Source organism: Oryctolagus cuniculus, chromosome 1 (genome assembly GCF_051225735.1).
Source record: "Oryctolagus cuniculus isolate XC-2025 breed Fujian yellow rabbit chromosome 1, ASM5122573v1, whole genome shotgun sequence".
NCBI classification, from domain to species: Eukaryota; Metazoa; Chordata; class Mammalia; order Lagomorpha; family Leporidae; genus Oryctolagus; species Oryctolagus cuniculus.
Genome location: NC_142867.1, coordinates 83582413 through 83608960, shown reverse-complemented (window position 1 = coordinate 83608960; position 26548 = coordinate 83582413). Strand labels below are relative to the sequence as shown.

Genomic DNA, 26548 nt, shown 5'->3' with positions numbered 1-26548 from the left:
CCATCTTCCACTGCTTTCCCAGGCCATAGCAGAGAACTGGATCAGAAGTAGAGCAGCCAAGACTTGAACCGGAGCCCATATGGGATGCTGGCACTGAGGGCAATGGCTTTACCTGCTATGTCACAGTGCCACCTCCCATTATCAATTTTATTTCAGACCTGTCCAGAAACCCTAGGAGGTTGAGGAAACTTTTCATACCTTACAAAATGAAACCATATTTGCCATGCACTGGCAGGCATTTTAAGGGTTACTGTAGTCTAAAGAAGCTAAATGATTCTCCAGCATCAGTGCAGGATCACAGTAACTGAATAACACTGGACACATGCCAGAAGCTCAGCACTCCAGTAAGGAAAGAAAGGTGCTCCCAGGAGTAAGAGGTACAGGCTGTAGATTTAGATAAATCCAGGTTAAGATCCTGAATCTGACACTCCCTGAATGGTATCACCTTGGGCGAGTCATTCATTAGCTATGAGCCTCAATATCTTCATTGGCAGTATCTTCATTGACAATAGTATCTGCCCAATAGCACTTCTAGAGATAAGCCAGCTAATACACATCAAGTTCTCATTGACAGTAGTTGTTACTAATAAATGCAAAAAAAGATTGAAACTGTAAATAGTAAAGTTCAAAGCAAATACAAGTTACTATTATTGTCAAGAATTCCTTTGTAATACTCACCTATGAATTCAGCTCCAGCTGAGCATTGGAAAGTTTGGAATCATTTATTTTTTCAGGATTCTTTATGCATATTCTTTAAGTTACTTCCATAAACTTTATTCATCCTAAAGTACAATTTGCATAATCAAGGTTTTCTGTAATTAACCACATGCACATTATTTGTCATTGCTTGTGGGGAGCAACTGGGAGCAACTCGGACTAGACTAAGTTACTGGAATTAAGACTTATTCTATGCATCTGCTCTCCCACAATATGGCGCTGGGAGAGGAGGAAACAGCTTCTACACAGCTGCCTCCAGTTCAACCAATAAACAGCAGGACCTGCTCCTGATTGGAGGAGAGCAGCGTACTCGGCGTGTGGGTAGCAGAGTTGGGATTGGTGGAAGAGGACTATAAAGGAGGAGAGAGACGGCATGCACCAGAAACATCTATCTGAAGGAACACCTGTGCAGCCCCCGAGAGAGCCGGCTGGCGGTGTGCCGCTCCCCCTGGAAGTGGGGAAAAGTGGCAGGGGGAACCGCCCTTCCATGGAGGTGGAAGGGATGGTAGCCAACCCAGGAAGAACCAGTAGCAAACCCGGGGAGGGCCAAGCAGGCAAAAGAACAACGCAGGGTCCTGTGTCGTTCCTCCACGAAGAGGGGGAGCGACATAATGGTGCCGTGACTCGGATAGGAAACCCAGGAGGGAAGAAACGGGAAGAAGTGGGAAAATACCGGAGAGAGAGACTAGCAAAGAGCCTAGGGAAAAGCCAGATGGAAAAGGTGCCGGAAGAAGCTATTGAAAGCCTAGGCATAGACTCGGATACGGACTGTGGGAAAGAAGTTAGGATTGAAAGTGAAAGCAAGAAGAAACTTAGACTCGGATACGGACTGTGGGGAGAAGCCAGGAGAAATGAGGGAGGAATATTGTTGGAAGAAAAGTTAGGAAACACACCGGGTAGAGAAAAATGTTAGGGAGGATGAAGCCGTGGGGGCAGGCCAAGGCGGAGACGTAAGCTAGCTTGAAATTCTTCAAGTTAGCCCGGGGAGCAAAAGGCGAAAATCTGGAACCAGAGGCAGAGACGTGGGCCGCCAGGTTGGAATCCGTCAGATTAGCCCGGGGAGCAAAAGATGGGAAGCCAAATCGAAAGGCGCAGATGTAAGCTAGGTTGATTTCGCCAGGTTAGCCCGGGGAACTTAGACTGAATACCGGTGGGGGAAAAACGTGAGCTAGGCTGTGTGACTCGCGGAAGCCGCCGCGTGCAGAGAGAGCGCGCGGGGCACAAACGGGGAGAGCACACGGGGCGCGAATAGGAAACGCGGGGCTAGCAGGAAGGCCATGGTGCGGGTGCGAAGGGCAGAGACCGCGGAGCGCGCGAAGCCGGAAAGCGGCGCAGAGCCGGGAAGCCGCCGCGGGGCGGACACCGAGAAGCAGCCTCGGGGCGGGCACCGGGAAGCCACGGGGATAAGAGAAACAGAAGTTTAGAAGTAAAATGAGAGAAATAGGAATGCTGGCAGATAGAAGTAAAATAGGAGAAATAGGAATGCCCGGAGATAAATAGAGAAAAATAAGGCCTCCCCACAACATGGCAATGAGAGGGCTTGGATTCGGTCTGCCTGATTAGTAAGATGATAAGCACCTGTGGGCGGCTGCAGGTCACCGAAGACAGGCACGTCATCAACACCAATAAGTCTCCCCACAATACGGCAATGAGAAGGCTCGGATTCGGTTTGCCTGATTGGTAGGGCTTGTAAGCACCTGCAGGCAGTTCTAGCAGAGCAGAGCATGCGCTGCAGGGCACCGAACTCAGGCACGCATCAGCGCCTAAAAACCTCCTCACAACATGGCGAAGAGAGGACCCGGACTCGGTTTGCCTGATTGGTAGGGCTTGTAAGCACCTGTGGGCAACTCCAGCAAGCAGAGCAGAGTGTGTGCCGCGGGGCACTGAAGACAGGTGCGTTATCAACGCCAAAAATAAAAAGAAAGGGGGTTCTGTGGGGAGCAACTGGGAGCAACTCGGACTAGACTAAGTTACTGGAATTAAGACTTATTCTATGCATCTGCTCTCCCACAATATGGTGCTGGGAGAGGAGGAAACAGCTTCTACACAGCTGCCTCCAGTTCAACCAATAAACAGCAGGACCTGCTCCTGATTGGAGGAGAGCAGTGTACTCGGCGTGTGGGTAGCAGAGTTGGGATTGGTGGAAGAGGACTATAAAGGAGGAGAGAGACAACATGCACCAGGAACATCTATCTGAAGGAACACCTGTGCAGCCCCCGAGAGAGCCGGCTGGCGGTGTGCCGCTCCCCCGCGGAAGTGGGGAATGTGGCAGGGGGAACCGCCCTTCCACAGAGGTGGAAGGGACAGTAGCCAACCCGGGAAGAACCAGCAGCAAACCCGGGGAGGGCCGAGCAGGCAAAAGAACAACGCAGGGTCCTGTGTCGTTCCTCCACGAAGACGGGGAGCGACATAATGGTGCCGTGACTCGGATAGGAAGCCTAGGCAGGGTTTAGTGTCGTTCCTCCACGAAGAGGGGGAGCGACAATTGCTATCACTGTTCTTATTCAAATAATTCAGGTCAGTATAGTCCTGCATGAGTTTCTGAAAATTGGATCAACAGCAGTTAGAACAATGGTTCCTAAAGCTCCTGGATAAAGATGAAATCAGAAGTTGAGTCCTCCATCTCTAGCATACCTAGGTGAGTTCCTGAATAAACACATGATCTAAATTTTGAAAACCATGTTTTGGGGCTGGCACTGTGGCACAGCAGGTTATTGCCCTGGCCTGAAGCGCCAGCATCCCATATGGGCGCCGCTTTGAGACCCGGCTGTTCCACTTCCTATACAGCTCTCTGCTGTGGCCTGGGAAAGCAGAAGATGGCCCAAGTCCTTGGGCCCTTGCACCCACGCAGGAGACCTGGAAGAAGCTTCTAGCTCCTGGCTTCAGATCAGCACAGCTCCAGCAATTGTGGCCAATTGGGGTGAACCATCATATGGAAGACCTCTGTGTAACTATTTCAAATAAATAAATAAATCTTTAAAAAATAGAAGAAAATTATGTTTCTTAGAAACAAAATTTCAAGATATGCTAAGTCTACCTTTCCAATCAGAATGCCATCTATTATTTATGATTCCATATCTGGAAGTTCCAGAGGTGTTGTGGATACACTTGGAGCAACTGTTAAGTGGTTCAGTTACTTAAAGATTTCAGAGGCAGGTGCTTGACGTAGTGGTTAAGAAGTTGCCCTGGGCCAGCACCTTGGCACGCTAGGTGAATCCTCTGCCTTTGGCGCCGGCATCCCATATGGGCATCGGGTTCTAGTCCCAGTTGCTCCTCTTCCAGTCCAGCTCTCTGCTGTGGCCCAGGAAAGTAGTGGAGGATGGCCCAAATGCTTGGGCCCCTGCACCAGCATGGGAGACCAGGAAGAGGCACCTGGCTCCTGGCTTCGGATTGGCATAGCTCTGGCCATTGTGGCCATTTGGGGGGTGAACCATCGGATGGAAGACCTTTCTGTCTGTCTCTCTCTCTCACTGTCTACAACTCTACCTGTTGGATGGATAGATAAATATAGATAAATAAATAGAAGTTCTTCAAGGCTCTTTCCAATTACATCCTCCTCCTAATGTGTACTCTGGGAGGCAGCAGGTGAAGGCTCAAATAGTTGGGTACCTTCTTCCTACGTGGGAGACACAGACTGAGTTCCTGGCTTTGGCCTATCCCAGTCTTGTCACAGGCTACTGGGAAGTAAACCAGGATGGGAGACATCTCCCTCTTTTTTTCCCCTCTCTACTACCCACCATGTCTGTCTCTTCTTTTCAAATAAAATCAATAAATTAAAAAAAATTATTTCAGCAAGAAATTTTAACTTCATTACTAAGAATAGAAACTATTTTGAATTTAAACAAGCTTATCATGGAACAGACTGTAAAGTCAACATAATTATTTTAAGTTTTTGTTTGGGAGGCAGAGACAGAAAAAGAAGGGGAGAGGGAAGGAGAGACAGAGACAGAATTCTCATCCACTGGTTCACTCTCAAACGCTGGCTACAGTAGAAGTTGGGTTGAGGCCAAAGTCAGGAGCCTAAAATTCAATCCAGGTCTCCCACAGATGACATATTTTCTGCATTAGCCATAACAATGAAATGTTTCCCATCAGAAAAACAATGTCAATCCATGCGAGATTTTCAAGTAACTACAGTGTAGCTTAACATCTCCAGAGTTTACTAGCATACCAGGATCCCAACTCAGCTTTCCTCAGGGATATCAATTAGAAAAGGGATTAGAGAATCCCAGAGAAAAAGTGCAAAGGTCTAAACCCAAACAAAGGAGACTTCCACCATCAGTAGAAGGTCACCAACAAGAAACTGCTGGAAAGTGGTCAGCAGAGCATCATCTACACAGCCTGCCCATTTACTTTCTTTCCAGTTGAGTGGTAACATTGATCATACTATTTAGACTCAGCACTCACAGGCTGCTCCAGCCTGCCCGGAAATCTGCATGGAAGCAAAGGATCAAAATGCCCTTTCATCTAAAGGACTGTGAATTAACTCTCTGCCTTTTTAATTACTCTCAATTACTTTCCCACTATTTATAAGGATTTTTTTTTTTGCATAACAAAATCCAACTCTAATCAATATATGCAGTATATCCCAGCTGATTAGTGTAATTCTTTCTTCACCATGATGCTGGAGTTGTGCCAGCCTTACCTAGCACACAATTAAATGCCTGGTAAGGCCTGCTGCTGCCCAGCAGGCCTCACGAGTTAATAGGGAAAAAATGGGATTTACATTTGCCTCTACCAGCCCCTGTGTGCCCTTGTTCTCCTTCTCATCTGCTTACAGACACGTACAAAGTATGCCTGGAGAAATAAAGGCCTGAAACAATCACACAAACCTAAAAAGCACAAGAGCATGACAAAGAGATTTCCCAAGTCTAACTCATTATCTTATTTCAGTAAAGCCTTCCAGAAATAAGATATCCTTCTTCCTATCCATTATGCCAATACTGAACTGTAAGCAAATTCTAAGCCTAGGAAAGACTCAGGGATCCAGACTCACCTAAACTCAATAGTATGAATTATGATCAGTGTACCTTCAAGCCAATTTTCAATAAACACTGATCACTTAATAAGAAATTAAGAGCATTACACATTTCTCATGCTCCCATGGATTTGGTGTTAATGAGATTTTGTTTGTTAAGCTCAAATGACAAAGTGTCTAAAAGACAGGCTCAGCTTTCCCAATTTCTATTCATTCTAGAAAGTTATTGAACATTTTTGTAAAATGACATTCCCAAGACACACACACACTTTCGCATGCTGATTTTACTAGCCTGCCCCTCAAATAATGCATAGAGTGCAGTGTAAGTGAAAGAAAGGGAAGGAGGATTCGCAATGTGTAAAGTCTTGCATTTTCATCTACTCTAGTATTGACTGCCAGGTAACTTCACACATTTATTTATATACAGGCAGCATTTATTATGTACTGTAAACTCTACATCTGGTCCTTAAAGCAAGATTCTCTAGCCCACAATGATCAGAATAGGGTGAGTGACACCCCTTGGGACCTCCTTGTCTGAGAATACACTGGAATGTCTCAATCACTTATAAGGAACCTTGTATTCAACTTAGTGTAACAGTAACAGCACAGGTGTTAACAGATGACTTGATTTTTGAAAATAGATCAGAAAGACTCCAGAGACCCTTGAAGTAACGTTTCGTGGTTCCTTGACAAAGAGTGTGACACCAATACATGCCCTTATCTTCCAACCTATTTTACCTTTGACTGTGAACCTCAAAATGCATGAGAATGTACCATTAGGTAAGTAGTTCCTCTATCAGGTCTTTCTCGAAAGATACAGAAAGGTAACCAGACATAAGAATATGTTCTGCATACTTTGTGTCTTTACCACACTCATCAAGAACTTAAAGACAAACCAACCAATCAAGAACCTGGCTGTATCCATCTGGAGGACCTCTCCTTCAAGTAGAAAATGGCCACCTCTACTATACCACATCCCCCATTACCAGAATCATAATGTAGTCTCGACACCTCACCAGAATGTATATTGATATTTGGTCACAGATGCTAAGAAAGCCAACAATCACTACCCAAGCTGGACGCAAATATGGTCACTCTATTTTAAATATTAAACACTGCAAGATGTAGTACTAGTAAGAGTGGAAGACCAAAGGTTAACATGTTATACCACTGACTCCTGGGAACAATGGTCTTTGAAGGAAAGCTACACTCACAAGTAATTCTATTAAAAGGTACATAGTAATGGTATTGTGATAGTAATACAAACTGTTGTGAGTACCAGGGTGCAGAGGATGAAGAAGCAACCTAACAGGTAAGGTTTAAAGTATTCAAAGTGATACAGGGTTCCCACCACTGACAACAGGAGCTAGGGAGGGTGGGGAGCCATAGAGAGACTAACAAGCACCAGGAGAACAAAAGGCAGGAGGCAGCCTGGGAGGCAAGAAGCCCTAAAATTGAAATTGCTTCTCAGGATGCTCCAGAGACTGAACAGGGCTGAGTATTTAGTATCTTCACCGAAGGACTGCTATTGTCAGAGGTATATTTCTGGGTTGAACTAGCCTGGCCCAACTCTCTGGAAATTCTTAAACCTTAACACGTCTCCAACTTCTCCATAAAAGATGTGGACATTTCAGTCTTCTCCAACTCTAATGTTTTCTCTCTCAGGTTTCCCTCCGAGGTAGCTTCAAGTTGTATATTGAGGGAGAACATCAAACTCTTTTATCATAAACTTGAAAGAAAAATGCACGTTCAAAATGCATAAGTCTTGTCTCACTTCAAGAGATTCAACATAAAAAAACCACATAAGACAGAAATTAAGAATACTATTTATAAAAGATTTTGTCACCAACCTGCTTAGTGTATGTTCCCCTCATTGAATGACTGTTATTTGCTCTGAAAAATATGATCTAATCTCAACATTTAAAAATATATCTTTTGCCCCTCTCTCCTGATCTCTCTCTTACCCTCTCGCCCTTTCCTCCCCTCCACCCCTGCCAATAAACCTTTCCTCTATCTCTGGTGTTTGGTGTGTTCTGTGGTGCCTTACATTGGTGCCGTGACTTAGATCCAGGCTCTTCCATTGATCTTGCTCTCTCCTTGGGATCTGAGCTGCTCTGGGGTCCTAGATTTATGCCAACCACAAAACACATCCTCAGACCTCCTTCCATGCCACTAAATGCTCTGTGATCTTCATCCACAAATCAGCCATTCAAAATCTTGAGGTAAGATGGGGAACGGGGAATTCTCTCACAGCAACCTCTACCATGGGTTGTGGTTCCACTCTGCTTCATCTTGAAGTCCTGGTACAGGCACCACAAACTCCCATGGGCTTTATGCCTTCCAAGGGCCTTCTGCCTTTCCACTGGCTCTATGCCTTGGGCTCTGTTGGGTACGTGGGTGACAACCCCCACTCTGTTCCAGTACCCTCCCCATCAGCCATGACCTTGGGGATACCCCATATCCACCAGTCTGACTCCACGGGTCACCAGGGGAACTTCTCCATCCAGCATTCCACCCATCCCTCCTCTGTTGTCTCCTCCCTCAACAACCAGTCCATGTTTGACCCTAACACTATTCAAGAACTTTATCACTTCTCTGAGTGTTCAGGAAAGTGGAGGAAAATCTCCTTTGTCTACGCTTTCTCCTACCCCAGCTCTAAACCTTCTCTGGCTCAAGTTCTCTTAACTTCCAAAGCTCTCCCTAAAAAGCCAAACCCCTTTCTTCTATGTTCACAGTTCTGACTCTCACTGTCTCACTGTTCGTCCCCCTCCTGCCCAGGAATTTCAACCTTATCTCAGAACCAGCCCTTGTCCAAAGCCTATTCCCCCTGCCTTACCTATGATCCGAACACTCTCCTCTCAGAGAGGCAAAGGCAAGCTTGGGAGTGGGCCCTCTCCATGCCATCATCCCTTGCCCCTCCCCTTCCTGTCCTAATTTTACCGTAAGAATAGCAAGGAAGCTGCAGTCCATCCTCCTGAGCTCTCAAGTCACCTATCCCACCCTTTAGATGGCTCTTTTATGAGCAAGCCAGACAGGATAATCAGATCTTTTGATGGGTTTTGTCCCCACTTTGTAACTGAACATCAAGCTGAACTCACCAGGTCTCCTCAATGCCTAGAGACTAGTCCCATTAGGGAGCATTTCCTAGATATTTTGTCATTAGCTCTGAGTTAACAGCCAAATCTAAAACTGCCTCTCTTTTCCTAAACCTCCCCCCTAACCTAGCCACCGTGGCATCTCTCCCACCCTGCACCAAGAGGGCCCTAAAGCCCTCTACCCAGCAGTGTTCACATTACCCTGAGATATATCTCTCTCCCAGCCTATGTGAAAGAATGATCAAGACTACTGGCCCTTCAACTCAACAGGCTTACCAGGTTAATTACTATTTCAGATATATTGCATTTTCTCTAATTGCCCTTTATTCTATCACCTATCAGATTCTCCTCCTCAGGAATCTCTGGAGGCTTGCCAACCTGCTCTGGTGGATGGCCTCTCCCGTTAAACCTAACATAATGGTGAACAATCTCCAGTGGACTTCCTGTCCCTGGCACATCGGCCCCTAGCCCATGGTCACCCTTGGGACCTGTCCGGCAGCTGCCTGAGCATTTTGTTATGATAAATGCTACTGATACAAGTGTGCAAAAGTTTAAAAAGTCTAATGATCTTGTGTTGTTATCAGACATGATGGTTATCTCAATGAGAAAGGGCCAGAGGCCTAAAAAGGTTAAATGTTTTATAAAATCCTACAGGTGCTTTCAAAATACTATGTGAAATAAGCAAATGCCTCTTTTTGTTGGTTAACGAGTTTATAATTTTAAAACATGGCTATTGAAAGTCTTTTGTCATCCACAGTTTGTTATCCACCAAACGCTAAAAATTAGATCGACTGCTCGTACAGCTAAAACACTGTTGGTTCTGTGTTTAACTGTGTCTTCTTATAGGTTCTGAAGAATTTTTTCCGGTGACTTCTATTGTATTCAGTACTTTGAGATGGCTCTGTAAGCAGATAAAGCCAATAAGGCACTACAGGTTCCAACTGAAAGTATGGTTAATCGAGGTTACTAATAGCAGAAAGTAATTCGAATCAATTGGTAATTTTAAAAACAGTTAAAAATTTTAAGAAGCTATTACTGAAACTGCTTTATCATTCTATCTTGTGTGTTATGTCACACATGTACACATATTGTACATCTACATGGGAAAATTTGAGAACCATTTTAACTGGCTTATAGATAAAATATTGCTCATAAATTTAAACTGCTAAAATTAATCAAAGATACATTTTGGTTCATGTGACCTGAATCTCTGTATCCAATGTTTTAAATTTGTAGAAAAACTAAAAATGTTTAAGTCATTTACATGTTTGTGTTTGAGTTTGTTGGTCAAACAGGTTACACTGTTAGATATCTGAGACATTTCCAAATACATGTGTTGTCTTAAAATTTATAGAAGGCATTGGACCTTCTAGTAAATGTTCTCATAAGTTGTTATTTAACAGTTAAAATTGCTTACTATGTTTTCATTTGATATTGCTGTTGTCAATAATCAATATGAGAAGCCTGACTGGCTCCCTCATTACTCTACTCTAAGCCCGACTTATTCCCTCATTTCTCTATTCTCTTCGAGGTGGGAAATGGCTCTATACTGAAGGACTCTCCAGGATGTACAATTTGATCTTTAGGCTTTATAAAAGTGATAGCTAACATTTTTCTATAGTAATAGCATAACCAAGATGAAAGCTTAAATTATTTCACGCCTAGATTTACTTCGCCATGGGCAAAGTAAACAAGCAGAATCTTTCAGACCAAACAAAGGCAGAGAAAGCTTTTCTCAATGGCACTAACTCAGAGAAAAACCACTATCAGATTATACCTGTGACTGTAGACTTCTGGTTTGGGTCACCAAAGATTAAGAAATGGGACTTGATCACCCCCTTGACTTGCATCCTCCTAAAGGTTTCCTCTGGTCTGCTTTAACACAAACCAGAGGAAGAGAAAACCAGGCATCAGAGGTATGTAAAGATAGATGGCAGGCCAATTAATGGCTGCTTTACACAGTGATCTGCCATCCAGGAGACCCAACAGGCCAGTCCACTGCATTGGTTTTCGATGTGGGAAGCCAGGGCTTCAGCAGAAGTCAGATTATGAAGAGCCCTGGCCGTTCTGCCAGCCAAGAGTTGGTTCACTGGAAACAGAACTGCCCTTCTGGAGTTGAAGGGTCCCAGGACAGAGCCACAGATCTTGTTCGCTCTAAGTTGAAAAGCCCTTCACTCGGCCCAGCTTCCAAAGTAACCACCACTGATGAGAGGATTGCCAAGTAGGGTCAAGCAATATTATAAGCAGAACTGAAATTTCCTGTTAGAGATGCCACCTGCCTTTACCTGGCCAGCTCTCCTCGCAGGCCAGCTAGGTAATGGAATACAGGGATATACTCGTCTCCCCACCCAGGAGATTGTAGTTTGAGTGATCGCCCCCAAGTCAGTAGGAAGTAGCTTTAAAGATAGATCTTTGTCCCTCCACCCCTCCTGGACTTTTGGGATTGATGGAATCCCATACAACACTTTCTTTATAAAAAAGAAAAGTGGGGGAATATTAGTAAAATGCTGCAGTCTTATCTATGGCGTGATCTACACCGCAACACCATCCTAGGCTCTAGCCCCTCAACCACCATTGCTAGAAGCCAGGTGACCCCATGGCCCAACGACAGGTGTCAGCTCCACCCCAACCCTAATGGAATTTGCTATTTCCCTACCCCTTGCAAAAGTATAACAGGACCTGCTTTCAACACAGGTGCCCTCTCTCCTGATCTCTCTCTTGCCCTCGCCTCTCAGGCTTCCCCCATCTGACAATAAACCTTTCCTATCACATGATTATATATATATAGTTTTAAAAAGTGAATAAGCCTAGATTGCTCTTAAAGAAATATTTAATTATTTATTAGAAAGGCAGAGTTATAGAGAGGGAGAGACACAGGTCTTCCATCTACTGTTTCTCTCCCCAAATGGCTGCAATGGCTGGAGCTGTGCAGGTCTGAAGCCAGGAGCTTCCTCTAGGTCTCTCACAGGGGTGCAGAGGCCCAAGCACTTAAGCCATCTTCCACTGTCTTCCCAGGCACATCAGCAGGGAGCTGAATCAGAAGTGGAGCAGTTAAGACACAAACTTGAGCCGCTGTGTCATGCCAGCTCTGCCAGTGGAGGCTTAACCTACTATGCCACAGTGCCAGCCCCAGCTTACTCACTTTAATAATCATAATAACCATTGATGAGCTATATGAAAGTGGTTAATCTCCTAAAATACCTGAATTTCCCCATCTCTTTGGAGAGGAGGTATAGTATGTTATTAATTCTACCTATGTAACAAAAATATATAAAGTGCAAACTGAATAGAATGCATGCACTGCTGAATACAATTTGGGAATAAAGTAATGCAAGTAATTACACATATAGTATCTACACTTCCATGTGAAAAAATTATCTAATTATTGGTAATTCAAGATCTAGGAAATTGATCTGGCAACATGTTTTTATTTTCCATTTCCTGCTCAATTACCTAGATTGTCCAATTTCCTCAGAGTAGTTGTCTCGTGAATCTAAATGTAAGGTTTTCCTGTCTTTTGTTAATCCAGGGACTTCCAAGCAGATGCAATGACTTCATTCACCGTGTTAGTGATTTCACACCACACACACATTATGATCTCCTTTATGCCTATTTAAGAAAATACCATCCAGCTGAAAAAGTTAGCTTTTGCAGGGTCAAGCAACATTTAATATACCATAGGCAAAAATTAGTCCAAGGTAGTAAGAGCACTCAATACACTTTTGCCGACAGCATGGACTTGAAGAGCCCAGCAAATGCTTTTAGAGGCTAACAATGTAATGTGTACTTAGTTTAACCAGACTGTGAATGATCTGCTGTGTCTACAGGAAAGATGGAATGCTAGATTACTTTAAACAGCTCCTAGCTAGAGACCATACCTATGAAGATGAGGAACTGAGGAATCTTATAAAACCAGCTATTCAAATTAATACCAGTATGGGAGACAGCCCAAATTTAAATTGTAAACAGGTTCTGACAAATCCTTAAGGAGTCAGTGAACCATGTTTCTCTCTTCCTCACCTGTCAACATTCCCAAGTTATTTCTACTAATTGCAGTACTTTCAAGCACTTATAATCTAAAATGCAGTTAAAAAGAAATATATCCCACAACAGGGATATTAAGAAAGAATTTTCCAATCTTCTGTATTATTGGAAACTTTTTCAACCCAACAATCAAGAATTAAAAAGATTTGTATGCGAAACCACCAACCACAAAACTATACAGGATTCAGAGAAATGTGAATTTAAGCATAAATTATGTCATCAGGTAAATATAAAACCAGTTTTAAAGATGAAATTACTCACAAATTACTTCTAGATTGCTAGAGCATAAATTTCACTATAATATTAGTACTTCTGCAAAACAAGGATTGGGAAATACAAAGTACTGAAACCATGCATTCGCTCCATGGGAATAGCTATGAAACAGAAGAAAACATCATCCTACTCTGTCCCAGAGCAAAGAAAAAAAAAATTTTAAAAGCACACAGTGCTGAAGTCAAGAAGCACAAAATGGCAAACGGTCAAGTTCCAACAACTAAAACAATCCAAGACATTATGAGCTTTTAATGAGTGAAACACGCCATGAGAAAGAAAACTTCTGTCAATAAATCCCAATCCATGTTCACTAATTAAACCATCTTACACAGTGTCTGCATATGTAGACACCAGGCTTCAACATTTCTTAATTATATTCAATTCCAGGCATATTTTTCCATTTAATTGACATTCTGAAATGCCTTTACAGTCCTATCAGATAGGTACCAAATTCTCAAGGGAGATTACCACACACTTCTGAATTCTGACTCATCTGATTGAAACTGTTATTCTCAAACATTATGTTAAGTTTGGGAAAGATTCACCTCTACTCCATCCACAACAGGAGCAATGTTAAAGGCGTCTGCAATTGGCCCACTTTCATGTGTACATTTCTTTGCAGTGAGGTGTTTCTACAGCTAAGCCAATCTGACAAAACCATAGCTACAAAACCCAGCCAGGCATGGGACCATGCCACGTGAATCACACAACACAACTCTCAACCCCTCACAGCAACTGCCATCATTTAGTCACTCAGAGCCAAACTGATAATTTCAAGCCAGATTTAAAAATAGACTTCACATGTCCAAAATATTCATCACCTACTTAAGACTTTGAGACAACAGAATGTTTAATAGATGCTCTCATTTCAGAAAAGATCAATCCACTCCTCTTCCTAAGATATAGCCTCATTCTGCTTTTAAAGCTAACCCACATGCACACACAGGGTTCATACAATAGAAAATACCTGACATTTACACTAGCATTAAGCACACTTGTCACTAGCTTTAATCTGTATGACTTGGCATGCTTTCAGATGTTTACAAATAAGTGATGTTCAGTGATATTTAGAAATATTAATAATTTAGTTTATTTCAAAATGTGAGACATTAGTGGCTGCTGAAAGTGCTTTCTTTTTAGCCTTCCATGGTACTGGAAGTCTTGATTTTTATCATTGTTGGGAATTCAATGTAATTGAAATCCTGAAGTTACAACTGCACTTTATTATCCTTTCATATCTGTACCTCATTCAAGAGGTATGCTTTTCTCCAACACCTCAAAAAAAAGGATAACTAAAATATTATTTGCAATTGCCCTGCAAAGCAAAAACAAACAAGTCATGGTGAATATTCAAGGTAAAAATTCTAGCCCTTTTATCCACAGGCTGAAGGCTACCATTACTTGGTACACCATTTACTTGACTATCTTCATGTTTTAAAACAAGCAACAGATCTAAGTACTACATTCTGAAAGGACGGAACACCTCAGAATATATGACAAAGCTCACCTTGAGATTCGTAAGTAAGCATCAAGCATAGGAAGGCAAAGAACTAAGAATCCACCAGATGCACCTGCACGCAGGCTCCCAGACATAGTCACAAAGCCTAAAAGCCCTGTTTGAACTGGGGGTTTGGAGAACAAGATAATGAAATAAGAGTCTGAAATTCTACAGCCTTCTGAAACCACTGAATTACATCAACATCAAATGTGGCCTGTCTTGTGAATACACTCAACCAAAAGTGAGTGTTCTGAGTCTCTAAAGAAATGAAAGAATGAATTGTATGTCTTAACATTAAAGATTCCCTAAGAACTATTAAACTGGGTCATAATCAGTTTAGACTCCTCCTAAAACTTTGCTGTAGCTCCTATTCTTCTCTCTCTGCTCAGAGACATTGTTCTATCATAAATAAATACTTCCATCTGTTTTCTGCAGTACACACCTGGGTACCCCCCATCACCCCAGCAAAACAATAAATGCACAATAGCAATGGATATATTTCACTTTGAATCCTGCTTACTGCCTTGTAAAAGACAAACTGACTCAGCAAATAGTTGTGAAGTGAACTTCAAAAGAAATGAACATTTAGTGAGAGAGAAATGACCTTGAATTCCATGTGGGGTGCTGGCATTGTGGTACAGCAAGTTAAGCTGATGCTTGTGGTATCAGTATCCAATCTGGTCCACTTCTGATCCAGCTTCCTGTTAAAGTGCCCAGGAAGGCAATGGAAGATGGCCCAAGTCCTTGGGCCTCTGCCACCTATAGAGACCAGGATGGAGAGTTCCTGGCTCCTGGCTTAGTCCTAGGCCAGATCTGGCAGTTGTGGCCATCTGTGGAGTGAACCAGCAGATGGATGATCTTTTTCTGCCTTTCAAATAAATCAATTTTTTTTAATTTGGAAAAAAGTGGCAATTTAAAGACATGTTTAAGAGTTAAGGAAATTTTAATTAAACAGGGTCTATGATTCACAGAATTGAAACTGAAAGCATACTGAGGAGTAATACAACAGTTTTCTCAAGGATCCTTTTCAGGTCACCTGTATGAATTTTCTGCCCTAGGAAGGCAACATCCCCACAACGCGCTGTCCAGCAACTCCCAGACTTCCCCTGGAGTCTCCACATTGACATGTATCTTCCCAGTGAAACAAGTAACACTTTGCTTGTATAAAGAACTTGAGTATTAAGTACTAAAATATTCTGATCATGTTAGTACATTCATTCTTAATTTTTTTTTTAATCCCAGGAGGCAGAGGGGCAGACATGCAAAGAGAACAGGCAGACATCCACTGGTTCACTCAATGCCCTCAACACCACCTCTTGCTGCGTCAGGAGTAGGAACTCCCAGGTGCACAGCGGGAACCCAACTACTTGAGTCTTCATCTACTTTCACCCTGGATACTCATTAGCAGGAAGCTGGATGTGGGAACAAAGTCAGGTATGGAACCCAGGAATGTGGAATGTGTGAGTCCTAACCAGCCTTTTAACAGGCTAGGCCAATGATCTATCCCCCATTCTCAAATGTTCATCCCTCCCACTTAACAGGGAAAAAACAAAAACCTCAATCATAAAATAGGTTGAGGTAAAGATTAACCTGGAAATGCTACTCCAATTTGAACTACCAAAATGGGTAATCTGTCACTGTTAGATATAACTGATAGCTTATTTTGGTTGGCCAGAAACTGGCTCAAAGCCACTAGCCATGTGTCAAAAATGTTCAATAAATCTGATGCGTGGCATTGAGCTGAAATTCATAAAAGATAAGCTATCCTAAAATTATTCTTGGAAAGAAATTTGTGGAAGGCAAAACAATGTTAAAAATACAAGGGTAGGGCCTACACTGGGGCTCACTAGGGTAATCCTCTGCCTGCGGCCCCAGCACTCAGGTTTTAGTCCCAGTTGGGGCGCCGGATTCTGTCCCAGTTGCTCCTCTTCCAGTCCAGCTCTCTGCTGTGGCCCAGGAAGGCAACGGAGGATGGCCCAAGTCCTTGGGTCCTGCATCCACATGGGAGACCAGGAAGAAGCACCTGGCTCCTGGCCATTTGGAGGGTGAACCAATGGAAGGAAGACCTTTCTGTCTCTAACTCTGTCAAAATAAACAAATAAATAATTAAAACAAATACAAGGGGAAAATCATACTGAATGTGTAGCTACTCTGCAAGTAACAGAAGAACAAATAAATTTGACAAGCCTATAGAATCAAATTGACCAACACACAGACAAGATAGTTACTTCCAGAGTTTTCCCAGAGGAAGGTATCACCCTCTGGTAATCCTCAAAAGCCAGGCTATAAAATACAGATGCAATCCTCACAATTGTGTAGGAAAATTCTGCTAATTACATACTCAGCAATTAGAGATCAAAATTAACATTGCAGAAGGGCCTGCGCCGTGGTGCAGGTTAATCTTCCAACTGTGGCACAGGCATCCCATATGGGCACCAGTTCTAGTCCCGGCTGCTCTTCTTCCAATCCAGCTCTCTGCTGTGGCCTGGGAAAGCAGCAGATGATGGTCCAAGCCCTTGGGTCCCTGCACCCACATGGGAGACTGGGAAGAAGCACCTGGCTCCTGGCTTCAGATCAATGGAAGGAAGACCTTTCTGTCTCTCCCTCTCAGCCTGTAATTCTACATCTCAAATAAAATTAAAACAAAAAATTGCATTGCAGAACACCTTACCGATAAGGTGAGTAAGCTATACAGGAGCTATGTTTCTTTAATACCTTTCAGGCTATGTAAATCTGTGGGAATAGGAGGCTTGCCTATCTTCAGGAAGGAATGAGCCAGGACACAAGTCTTCCATGTCTGTCGTCAGATTTCTTTCTTTTAAAATTTTCATTCCAACTCTGCTGTTTGTCACAATCAGCAGACAACAATTCATCAATAGTCCTTCCTAAGCAATCAAAGGAAATCAATCAAAATGGACTGGCCCATCTGATCCCATCAGGTGATCCTATTCTGTGCTCTGCAGAAACAAAAGACCTGGGAATGACCCACAGTGGAACAAACATGGCCACTGTTACCATTTTCCTTCCTGCTCAGGAGGGAAAAGCCAACACTGCTGTCAACTGGACACATGTAGATACACAGACATGTCATACCCAGATCCACACCCAGAAAGATGAAGTCATATGGTCATTTTGTGTTGTGAGTTATTAAGGTAGCATAACCACACAACAGCCACCCATGGCGAATGCTCCTCAGACCAGCTGGTAATGACTAAACACCCTCTCCTTACTGGTAATTGCCTACTTCTTTCTATTTGACGTAATTCATCAGCTAAATTAGAGTAGGTCATTCTGCAGCGTATGAAGCAAGCAGGGATAACACAACCTGACACATCAAAAATGTTATGTGGGCTGCATGAAAAGTCCCTGTTTTACATAAGGCTGTGGGCTAGCAAAATAATCATACACTATACAGGTCAGTGGGCATCCACTCTGTTTATTGCTACTCATTTCATTTCTGGGTAGCTCAGCACAACTTTAATTGCTATGGAAGAGACAAACTAGGTTCTGACTATTAATACTATATCCAAAATGACTGCCAAGGATCAGAATAACATTTGAAACAAAGAAAGAAAGCTTCATAGCCAGTCACTGGTGAACTGATACTGGTCATGAAAATCCTGCAGACAAGAAACGAACCTACGGAGCAGCTGACCGATTTCTGATCTGAGCCAGCTGCCTTTCACGTGGAGTTCTTGGTGTGGTTCAGCTATGAAGACATCATAACTGGACAGTTCTGGGAACTTCACATCCAGAGAAACTGGCCTCAGCATATTGCATACTCTAAGTTCCAAGCAGGCAACAACAGAGAATGATGACTGAATGCCAGCATTCGGTTTAATTTTAAAAGACAACTTTACTTGTTGTAAAAATGTTTTTAAAAAACCCTTCCCCCATTCCAACTCTATTAGATAGAAAGCACATCAAAGCGCTTTAAGTTATTATGCATTTTTTTGGTCTTTGTCTCTTGGCGCCCTCCTTTTCTCGGCTGTTCTTTATTCTCACTGTTCAACTGCTCCAATTTAGGAATCAGAACTTAAAAGCAGAAGCAATCGGCTCCGTCTGTGCAATTTCTAGAATTCTGCAGAATTTCATTCTCTTCACCCTCCTGTCTCTTCCTTTTATTCAAACCACCCCAATCACACTAGAAGATCATGCTAGCACCGGTTCGATAAACGTGAAAAGTTGTTCTGCGCAAGCCTGAGGAGGCGAACGCTGGGCTCTCTGATCGATACCGGGATGCGGGCGGGCGTGCGTCTTGGTCCTCAATTCCTAGATGGCGGGCTTCCCTCTTCCACCACCTGACTCTGCCTCCTTGATCAGGGCAAAGTCCTCTGCAGTCTTTTTCGCATTTATTTTAACTCGGCCCCGATGCAACCAGAGAATCTAATCCTAGCAACAAAGCCAGGAGCACAAATCCACCGTGATGAACTGGTCGGCCCGCTCCCCCCGCCCCCTTCCTCCCACCACCCCGACTCGCCTTTGAAAAGACAAACGTCGGGCCCGGAAAATTAATATGTCCGAGGCGAGGAGAAAAAGCGGTGGAAGACAAGTGGCCAGGAGAGGTTTGGGTTTTGTTCGCTCATGGGTGTCTTTTAAACATCAGGGCCTCACACGGAGAAGCCCAAGCCAGTGTCGCCCCCCGTGGGAGCGTCGCATCGCACTAGGCGCTACCCAGACAGCTCGCCCCTCCCCCCTTCCCGCGCGCCCTCGGTCGTCTGGCTGAGGCCCGGGCGAGTGGGGGAGGTTCGCGCGGTTTGTCTGACACTTGTAAATGGAAGTGGGATCCAACTTGGAAACAAACGCGCCGGAGTCTGGGGGCGGGGAGGAGTGGGAGGAGGGGAGAGGAGGAGAAAAGACTCTCTGGAATCATTAGTACTGTCCCGGTCTCTCCCTCCCTCCGGCAGTGGCTGCTGCAGGTTGGCCCAATGCGAAGCCGAGTCTAGTCGGCGCGCGCAGCTGGCCAGACACCCGCGGGCCAGGGCCACCCGCCGCCCACGCTCAGGGGAACCTCTCCTGTCCGTACCCTCCCCCAGCCCCGGGGACGGCGCCGGTTCCTCGCAGCCTCTTCCCCTGCGCACACACAAGCTGCCCATCCCCTGCTCCGCCTGGCTTGCCCCCATCAAGCCTGTGCCGAGCTGCAGCCTCAGGATGCCACCGCTAGCGCACACACCCGAGGAACACCCCCACCCCGCCTCTCCTTGCAGGCTATACAAGTGGCCCCTTAGCTTGCAGCCAAACTCCCGCCACCCCCGCTTCCTTGCCTCCAGCTCACCCCCGCCCACGAGCGTGCTGCAAAAAGTGAATAAAAGTTGCTTTCGGCGAAGCTTAATCGTGGCTAATGTTTAACCATTTCGGAAAGCACACGCGACCCAAGTCCGAGAGAGCGGAGGGGAGAATTCAGACCACAGCACTGCTAAAAATACCCGGGCTCGCCACTTCCCGCAGGCTCTGGGGCCAGATGCACTTTAGCTCAGCGACCCCCACTGGCGGAATCCTCACGCTCCAGTCGCGCCGAGCACAGCCAAGCCGGTCCAACCCCCCCTTAGCTACCTCCTCCGCTGCGCTCCTGAGACCCTCCCAACCTCTCCCCTCACCCGGTTCCAACACCCTAGACTTGCACACACACTGGTCCCAGCTAGGGGTGCACCCAGTGCCTCCCAGGGAAGGATCGCTGAGCGCGGAGCCAGTGCGCCCTCGCCTTTCCACCCCGACATGGAGAAGGCTGCTTCGCACCCTCCGGGACGGTCAGACCACGCTGCTTTCTTTTCAAAGAGCCGCAGCCATCCCGCACGCCCGCCAAAAAACAAGCCCTTTCCCAAAGCATTGCGTTTCCCTCTGTCAAGACAGCAGGAACAGCCTCTCCTCCTGACCACTCTCTAACGGCTGTCGCCCCAGTCTGAGAGCCGCTGCCAAACTCAATGCATCACACCCTGCCCACGGCCGCTGGAGGACGGAGTCGGGCACGGGGAAAGGACCACAGACCGCGTGGGAACCTTCTCCCCTTCCTAAAGGGGAGACGGGGCTCCCTACTCCTCTCGGTGCCCGGAGACAACCCAACTTGCGCCTTCGCGTCGCCCAAGTGCTTCCACTGATATCTGAACATACCCACTGCGCCCGGCAAGCACCGACTCCCAAGCAGGCTCCTTGCCTAGACCTTCTCATCCACCTGCCGCGGGCGGGTGGCCCGAGTTCCGGGAGGCGTCCTGCAGGGATGGGTGCTTCCACCTCCAAGCTCTCTTGCACCCCCGCCCCAAATCCTCAGCTCCAAACTTAGCCAACTCTCCGTGTCAACCTCTGGGCTCCTGCCGCAGGGCCGAGCCTCCCGCCCTTTCTGCTGGTAGCGGCGGCGGCCCCCAGCTCCGGGCGGTACCGAAGCTGGAACTTAACAAGGTGAAAAGTTTCCCCCACGCGCTGTGCCGGCTCATGCTTCCCGGAACCCACCTCGCAGCCCATTTACACCTGGAGCTGGGGCTGTGCTTGGGCAGGCGCGCTTCGGCCGGCGCACCAGGCAGCTAAATAATCGCGCTAACAAGCCCCCACGCACCCTTGCCTCAGCTGGCGATCCACGGCTCCACCTGGCGCTTCTCCCGTGGTCTTCCTCTCTAGGTGCTCTCGCCTAGGGCGAGCCGGGCCACACGGTCGCCTCCGCCGCAGTGCCTGCGCGCGCTCCCCGGGACTGGGATCGCGGAGAGAGGCGCTCGGGACGCCGCCGCCGCCGCGGCAGATCGGCAGGCGGAGGCGGGAGGAGGAGAACGGCCGCGGGAGGAGAGGGCCGGGGGCGCGAGATCCCAGTCCGCATCCAGATCCCAGCGCAGCCTTCCGGGAGGAGAGCGTGCTCCCGCGTCTGCTCTGAGCCGCCGCCGCCGCTACTGCACGCCGCCGACTAGCTGCTCGGGGCTCCCCATCGCAGCCGGCGCCGACGCGCGGCCAAGCCCCACTCTCTCTCTCTCTCTCTTTCTCTCTCGTCTCCCCCTCTTGCTCTCCCTCGCTGTCTCCTCCTCCCGAACCGCGAGCGAAAGGGGCGAGGGGGAGAGAAGCCTCGGCGTCGGGGATGACTCGGGATCTCTGAGCGCCGCACGGGGGAGCGGGGGCGGGCGGGAGGGGGCTGCGGGGGCGGCGCGGCGAGCGGGAGGGCGCTCCCGGCGCGGGGCCTGGAGCTGGGCTAATTTTAGAGCGCGAGTCTCCCCGCAGCCCTCTCTCGGGGCCGGAGGATCGCACCAGCGTGCCTTCTTGTTGCTGGAGGAGCGTGCTGCCGGCTTCCCCGAGCTCGCTCACGCCGCAGCCCCGGGCAGAGAACGTGTTCCTCCCTTAGGACAGACGAGGAAACTGAGGCGCCACGAGGTTAACGTGTTGCACCTGAGGTCCAAAGTCTAATTTGTAGGGTGGATATTAAATCATCAAGTGGGGTGCCTCTTGCTTCCCACACAAGGCTACTAGTCCCCACACATACTTGGATCCTGGTATCCTCCCAGTACCTTGTGGCAGAAGGCATTAAACAAAAGAGGTTAACAGGGTGTGCATCCTCTTCCCTCCTTAGCCTCCTACTTGGAGTAGTGGTACTTTGAAGGGGCATGGTGATTGGTTTGGGGCTTGACTTACAAGGCCCACCTTTCGGTCTGTCTTCACCATCCACGCAAGTCCTGGGACTCCTTGATCGCGCTGTGCGCATCCCTGTCCCCATCCTATGCTGCTGCAGCTTGGGCCCATCCTCATGCCCCCACCCTACCCCACGCCACCCCACCCTGTCTGTGTATCCTCGCACTTCCGCCTTCCCCTCCTGGCACAGAGGCAGACTTGACACCCTCCTTCCCCCCTGCAGCACCCACGCGGCAACTCACATCTGTCTCCAAAGCAGGCGTGCAAGCCAGCGCTTTGCCTTGGATGCTCTCTCCCAGGCGGTTTCTCCCTCAACACTTACCATTGGCATGGAGGGAGAGGCGTGCCAGGCCTGCAGATCTCGTCCCCAGGGGAACTCGCTCCTTTTGGCGCACCGTGACATTCTCTTTTTGGAAGGAAAGTAGAAGTTGATATGAGGGGCTTTGTGCTCAGTCACTAGAACAAGCCCTTTGAAGAGCACAGTGAGTTTACCTTTCTGGCTTCCAGGCTCCCAACCTAGGACTTCTGCTCTGGATGCAGCTTCACAAAGGCCCCCATCCCTCCCTGCCAGTGGAAAGTTTCCCTTGAAAGCCTCCAGCAGCCTCGGTGCGTTGACTGCCCCATAAAGCACCGAGCATGCTCTGGTCACTCCACCCTGAGAGTTTAATGGGAATACTAAGGAGCAGTGACAGCTCCCCATACATCAGCTAATTTGGGGGTAATAAGCATGATGTTACCAAGGGCTTCATTGTCACGAAGGCCAGAAGATGGATCTGAAGTGAAGGGAACCACTAACAGGGCCAGAAAAAAACTGACACCTGCTCTCCAAACTGTTGTCCTTTGGATAATTTTATTCTGATTTCATTTTTGTTCAGTTAGCAGCTTTCTAAAGCATTAGAAGTTTATTGCCACATAAACATGTCCTCGGTATGGCATGTTCCATGTGACGGACACAATGCAGCTAACTTTCCGTCAGATTTTAATGAATCAATGTATTTCCCACCCGAGTGCTTCTGTGAGAGTGCTGAAACAAGTTGGCTGCTGAAACCAGGCACTTGGGGTAGAGTCAGCTGGTGGTTGTTTGGCCACTGGGATGCTCAAGGAAGCAGTGTTGGCAGTGAGACAGCGTCTTCCACCTTCTGCCTGGGAAGGCTGCCAGGTGAGTAGGGGAAGGAGTGGCCGCTGCTGATGCTCCTGGATTTCAGTTCCCCTAAATGTTCTCCTATGCCTCAGAGGTGCCTTACAGATAAGTACAAAAATCTGTCCAGATTTCAGCCTCCCATCCCTCGGCAGTGCATAGATAATAAAGCAAACAGACTCTACTCCCAGGGCAGACATGAGCATTTACAGCCACATGGGTAAGAGACTTCCTGCAAAGAAAAGCAGAGTGGTTTATCTAGTGAGATATCCCTTTGGTCGTAACAGATAGGCATTGTGCTAATAACCATGATCGTATTAGAAGTCCATTTTATTTATTTAAAAACTGCCTACTATGCAGCAGTACTATGGATGGTAGAGTTGATAGCTTTATGACAGCAGAGAATCTGTTTCTCTTGTTTACATTCCTAACCTCTAATGCTGGACACAAGTAATTATTCAATAAACGTTCATAGAATGAATGGAAGCTTGAGGATCTTCTGCTAGACCCAATTAATATGATATACAAGACATAAAAGTCCACCCAAGAAAAGACAAAACATGAACAACTGCACACAATAATAAAATCATTCACTTGCCTTATCACACCTCCCATGTGCCCCTTCACACCCTCTGCTCCTTACGTGTCCCTTTTAGCCATAGCAGAGACCACCAGTTCTAAGTGGGCTCCAACAAGCTTTGTATGAGTGTAATCAACAGTGCCTTGCTCCAGGCCTCTCTTGCATCTTGCCTCCCATCCAGAGGCTTCTTGGTTGATGCTTTGGTGTGAACTAGAACAAGTGTGAGAGAGTAAAACTCCATGGTAAGTCCTCAACCAATGGAAAACAAAGTGCTTGGATAAATTGCTCTCCTCTCTCTGTAATCAGAGGATCGTAAAAATGTGCGTCCAGCTTAGCTTCTCAGATTCTCTCTCTCATCAGTTTGAAAGGCAGAGAGAGAGAGAGCAAAAAAAAAAAAAAGGGGGGGGGGAACAGGAGGAGACAGCGATACAGAATGAATCTCCTATCCACCGGTTTACCCCCTAAATGCCCACTACAGTCAGGGCTGGGCCAGACCAAAGCTGGAAACTGGGAAATCAGTTGAGGTTTCCCACATGGGTAGAAGGGATCCACCACCTGAGTTATCTCCACTGCATCCCAACAGGATCATTATCAGGAAGCAGCAATCAGGAATTGATCCAGGAAGTCAGGAGCTCCAGTGCAGGATAGGGGCATCCTGGTGCTGCACCAAATGCTGGTGCCTTGGGTTGGCATAATGAATGAAGCAGCCATTCTCCCAAAGTAGTGCCAGATTGCTAACACATCCTTGTACTGGTTGTCCAGACTTCCCTGTTCCATCCCTCCCTGGGAGCACACTCCTCAATAAAGTATTTTCAGTAAGTCCTTGCATCATGCTGTAGTTGTTGGCAATTCCAGACTAAGACACCTATCAATTTGAAATATTTACATCCAGTAATGATTTTTCAAAATGTCCTTTAGTCATAATACATATGAACTACCTATATAATTTATATGCATAGAATTGATCATATAATTTATATGTATAGAATTGATCACATATATGAATGTATGTTTATGTGTGTGTGTATTAAATATGAGTTATCTCCTTGTAACCAACTATATTCTACCTCAATCTGTTCACATTAATCCCATTCAGAGTTCCTAGAACTGGTGACCAGGGAAGAACTTGTCCAGAGTGACACTTGAGGCAGTGTTTGGTTGTTACCCTGCCATAAGCATTCAATAATCATTTTATTGAAAGAAGAATGTGTTACCAGCATGGGCTGTTGAGGAAGGTTACTTCCTTCCCTGGAAGTATTTCACTGAAGGCCAGGTGACTCTTATACAATTGTAGGAAAGTTCTTTAATAAAACAGATGAAGTCCAATTCTGTTACTACTGGGAGTCACTGTAGTGTGGTATTTTAGTTGACATGTTCTAGAGAGTCTACCTCGATCTACTTTCCACTTGAAAGCTGCATTATCTAGGATAAGTTACCTAATTCCTCAGGGCCCTAGTTCCTTCCTATGTAATATAGAACCTATAATGGTAAATTTCTGAGAGATTATTGTAAAAATAAATGAGATGACTCATAAAATCATGTGTTCAAAAATTTTAGCTATTATAATTCTTTTAGAAACTAGCCATTTAGGCAATTATTTTATATCTTCTAAGCTTAAAGTAATTGCTAGAAGTCAGAAAAAAGTTCAGGCTCCAGTAGTATAACTTCCATGGTAAAATTCTATGATTTTAATTCTAGATCTAGGATTACATTGTATTATCTATGTAGCTATTAAAAGTTAAACTTTTGTTCAAATAACAGCAAGATGATGATGTTCCAGATATTTAATACCACACAACCCACAGAACTTATATAAAGGGCCCACTTGTGGACGAGAACAGTTATTTATGTGCTCCTTGTTCTTCATTACTAACATTAGATTTCACATTCACTTTTAAAAAAGACTTATTTATTTCAAAGGCAGAGTAACAGAGAGGCATAGACACACAGAGGGAAAGACCTCCCATCTACTGTGGCAGCCATGCTGGCTCATGCCTAAGCCAGGAGCCAAGAACTTCGTTCAGGTCCTCCAAGTGGGTGGCAGGAACCCAGGGGCCATCATCTTCAGCCAGGCACCTGCATTTGAGGCAGAGGCAGGACTCAGTCTCAGGCACACGGGTATGATATGTAGGAATCCCAAAGGGTGATTTAACTTGCTGTGCCGCAACAGCTGCCCTGAAATAACACACATAATATGTATGTCATATATGACTATATTTTTAATTCAAATATTTTTATGGAAAATGTTTTTTTCATTTTGTTCTGTGTATTATGGTACCATGTAAATGTAGGATAATAAAACCATGTAAATGTAGGATATGCAAAAGACATTACATTTACTCCATCTCAGTGGTTCTGTGTGGGTTTTGGGTCACAGACCCCCTTTTATTAAACCTATGGAGCCATTTTTAAAGAAGACATGAATTTTCTGTAGTTTCCATGTTCTTCTGAAGTCCCTCCATAGAAACCAGGTTAAGCAAAATTTTGTGCAGGAGAAAATTTAATCCACGTCTCCAAATCTATCCCCTTATCTGTTTAGTTATTGTGCAAGCATTACTTTCTTGAGTCTAATGTTTGGATAGAGGACTATCTAGTATTGTAGGAACTGGAAACACAAACTATATGT

The 26548-nt window shown here is 45.7% G+C and overlaps 1 protein-coding gene across 7 annotated transcripts in view; it reads right to left on the bottom strand.

The window, feature by feature from the left end:
* FAT3 (FAT atypical cadherin 3) overlaps positions 1-21680 on the bottom strand; it is a 687279-nt gene extending 665599 nt beyond the window's left edge. For 4 of the 7 annotated variants that reach the window (XM_051850343.3, XM_089312010.1, XM_089312007.1 and 1 more), the window contains exon 1: positions 21050-21680. The gene's annotated coding sequence lies outside the window, so the exon portion shown is untranslated. The other 3 variants (XM_051850335.3, XM_089312004.1, XM_089311999.1) reach the window with 3 other exon arrangements.
* Positions 21681-26548: the final 4868 nt, after the last annotated feature.